Source organism: Phyllostomus discolor, chromosome 2 (assembly GCF_004126475.2).
Source record: "Phyllostomus discolor isolate MPI-MPIP mPhyDis1 chromosome 2, mPhyDis1.pri.v3, whole genome shotgun sequence".
Lineage (NCBI taxonomy): Eukaryota > Metazoa > Chordata > Mammalia > Chiroptera > Phyllostomidae > Phyllostomus > Phyllostomus discolor.
In genome coordinates, this window is record NC_040904.2 from 34,904,505 (window position 1) to 34,908,578 (window position 4,074).

The following is a 4,074-nucleotide window of genomic DNA, read 5'->3' on the forward strand; positions in this document are numbered from 1 at the left end:
GCGTGTTCAGCACCGCGGCCAGCAACCGGTTACTGCGCAGCGCAGCTCTGCGACCCGCCTCTCCACCTGCGTGCGCTTCAGCACCTGTGTTGGGCTAGCACAGACCCGGGTCCAGCGGCTGAGCCGACCTCTCCTACCCACACTCACCTGCCCCCGGCCTAAATGAGAATCCATTCACCCTGTTTGACCGAGGGCTTTCCCGAGACATTTTAGTGCAGGTTTCTCCCGAAACATGCCTTGACAGATGTTTGCATCATCAATACCACCTGAGTTGTTAATGCTTAAAAATCCACAAAAACCTGAGGCTGGACGCTCGCGCACGTGGTCGGGAGATTCCACACTTGGTGAGCGACTGCGGAAGGGAGGCTGGCACAGGCAGCCTACTGGAGAGCATGCTACATAAGTTGCCCTGGTGTGTTACAGATGTTGGACCAAATTGACTTTACGAGAACTTTTATTTCCAATTACTATTTTAAAAGAAAAAGATCACAAGTCATCCTGGTTCCTGCGGTCTCTATTGACATACTGCTATGAAAGAAGAGTATTTCACTCTTTGATACTCTCAAGCCATGCGTCATCCTGTATGCAGGGACACAAACACACACGCCTTTTTCACATTCCACACACGAATTTTTTGGATTAGATCTATCTTCAAGCACTCACATTTTATTCTGATTTAGATATTACTAAATCCAGACTATATAATATATTGTTAGAACATTCTTTTTTTGAACCACTTTTTGTTTTCCTTTATGTTTGAAACATCTCATTGGATGGTTTGCCTAGTCTCTATGTAACTACCACTAATCCCGCTCTCAGTATATTCTACTGACACAGCGGGTTATGAATTTCACCCATGTCTTGGAGACAGCATTTCTGGAGACCTTCCCCCGCTCCTGCTCCCACCTGGACTGTTCTTGTCTGGGCCTGCTGCACAGGCCTTTGTCCTGGTTCTCCATTCTTATCCTGGGCCTTCCTCTTTCTTAGTTTGCTTTTCATCTGAAAGCAGTACATTCTCCAGTAACTTTCTAAGGAGAGGTATATGAGACGTAGATTTTTCAGGACCTTTCAACCTACACTATTTTCATCCTGCCATAATAGTTTGAGAGTTTATTTATAGAATTCTGATTTAAATATTATTTACGTTCAGAACTTTAAAACAACTGCATCATGGAATTTCTCAAATGCAATGCTATCCTAATTCCTGGTTACTTGTGTATTATTTGTTTATTTTCCTCCTAGAGCTTTTCATGTTCATTAATGTAAATACTATTCTACAAATATTTTTGACAACCTATGACGCTGAGTACAAATTTAGGCACCAGGGATGCAGAAGTGAATAAAAGACTAAAAAATTCCCATCCTTTTGGCACTTATATTCAGCAGTGAAAAAGAATATAAAAGATAAGAAAATAAATTAGGTGGTGGTAAGTGCTAAGGAGATAAATAAAGCAGAACTGAGGTATAAAAAAATCTGAAAAGAAATGAAATTTTAGATAGGGTAGCCAGGGAAGGTGACTTCAGAGTAAATCCTTGAAAGATGTGTGGATATGGAGGGTGGATGGGGAAAGGCAATGGCAATCCAGGCAGTGGAAAGTATGATAGCTTTGTAGCACCTCAGCATAGGTAAGCTAATTTCAAACAGCTCCCATTTGTGTTTCTTGGCCAGGGTTGGTCACAAGAGAAATTTACCCAAGGTTGGTAAGGTAGAAGTGAAGCAGAAGACATTTTTATGCTCAGAAGTTTGTTGTAGGGTCAGGTGCTGTTGCAGCTCATGCCATGGCCACAGATCTGTTGGCTTAACCTCATTGACATGGGGCAACAAACAGGACCACTGCTTTTCTGACTCCTGCTGAATGTCCTCCTTCAGTTTCTCCAACTCCTGGGCCAGGTGCATGTTTAGCTCTATAGAAAAAGCACTAACTTCTGCAGGCCACTTATAGTATTGAAGCTGGAGTGTGGAGCTGGTGAGAGACAGCTCAGGTTCTGGAGAGAGATGAATGGGCTCGAGTTCATCATTGGTTCCAGATCATCCTCAAGGGTCCCATATTGCACTTAGTCCATCCCACTATATTGCTGTCTTTTCTTCCCAGCTTTCTGCCTTGCTGTCTTGAGAACTAGCAACAGAAACAACAAATAATTGTAAGCAGTTTACTCAGGTACCTCAACTGCTAAGGTCAAATTCCTAAAACAAGTCCCATATTCTAGCGGGTCTACTTCTTTGATTGAACAAGAGTTACCCATGAAGCAGAGTGGTGCCTGGTTTGTGGGAAGACAGCAGGGAGGCCAGTGTGGCTGCAGTGGAGTGACTGAGTGGGAGAAAGTAGGAGGTGAGATAAGAGAGATAAAGGGACCAAATTGTGAAGGGTCGTGAAGGTCACAGTCATGGCTTCCCATTTACCCTGATTGAAATGTAAAGTCACTGGAGGATTTGGGGGAGAAGAGTGACACTGTCTGACTTTTGTTTTAATATTTATCATTTTGACTGCTGTTTAGAGAATAGACTGAAGGGAAGCAAGGGAAGAGAAAGGGAGGTCATCTAGGGAGTAATCTTAATAATCTAAGCAAGAGATTATGGTGACAAAATTATGGCGACTTGGACCAGAGTGGTGGCATGGCAATGGTAAGATATACTTGAATCTGGATCTCTGGAAGACAGAGCCTACAGACATCTACACCAGGTGTACTTGTCTTTTGGTCTGTGCAACTGAAAAGTATGGGTTTGCCTTTAACAGATACAGGCAAGATTAGAAGCGGAACAGTTTTGACAGGAAGATTAAGAGCTTAATTTTAGATGTGCTAAATTAGAGAACTTATTAGAAATTTAGGCAAATAACTTAAGAAAGGAGTTTGATAGATTGATACAGAGTTCAGGGCTGGAGATACAAATCTGAGAGTGAGTGGTGAGCAATAGGTAGCATTTAAAGTCAAGAGGCCAGCTGAGGTAGCCAGGGAAGCGAGTGTAGCTAGAAAAGGAAAATGGCCCAAGGTGTCTTTAGAAGTAGAACCCTCCAGTAATTACAGGTCATAGTCGTGAAAAAAAAAGAGTAAAAGAAACACATAAATGGTTGGTGAGGTAGAATCTCAACCAGGAGAGAGCAATGTTAGAAGACAAGTGACAAAAATGTACACCAAGGAAAAAGGAGTGAACAATTGTATTAGGTATTTCCATGGGCCAAGTAACATGAGGATTGATCATTGTATTTAGCAACATAGAGGCAATTGTAAATTAATGATCCTGGTGGCATGTTGGGGATGAACCTATTTGGTTCAAGTGAGCATGGGAGAAAATAATTTGTAGACAGTGAGTACAGACAAATTTTTAAAAAGCTTTATTATAAGCCCTGGTTGGCATAGCTCAGTGGATTGAGCGCGGGCTGCGAACCAAAGTGTCGCAGGTTCAATTCCCAGCCAGGGTACATACTTGGGTTGCAGGCCATAACCCCCAGCAACTGCACATTGATGTTTCTCTCTCTCTCTCAAAAAAAAAGTGAATAAATAAAAAAAATCTTAAAAAAAAAGCTTTATTATAACAAAAATGAGACCAATGTATGGAGTCCAAAGAGTTTCTTTTTAAAGGTGTGAAAATAACAGTAGGTTGTGTGCTGCTGGGAACACTACAGCCTAAAGGGGAAACTTGAAAGTGTGGTAGAGACTGGAGAATGGCTGGAACAGTGTTTCTAAGAGGGATTGGATCTAGTTCTCAAGCAAAAGGAATGGCCTTAGAGGGAGCTTGGCAAGTTCATCCCTGGGGACAGGAGAGAATGTAGAATGTGTGAGCATAGATGTAGGAGGATGGGTGATGTGGAGGGTCCAGCTTTACTGAGCAGTATAGAGAGCAAGAGTGATGGCTGAGAATGGGTGGGGGAGGAGGTATTGGGGGATGGAGGGGAGAGATGCAAGTATGCAATAGTGGTCTAGGAAAGCGGGAAAGCGAACGCATGAGGGTAGTGTCATCTGATTGCTGGGCAACAGTAAGAACCCACTTGAGGTTAATGCTCATGAATTTGAAATGATACCAGTCAACATGACTGTTTGTTTTCACATCTTTATTTTCAGCTGTAATGCTGCAGA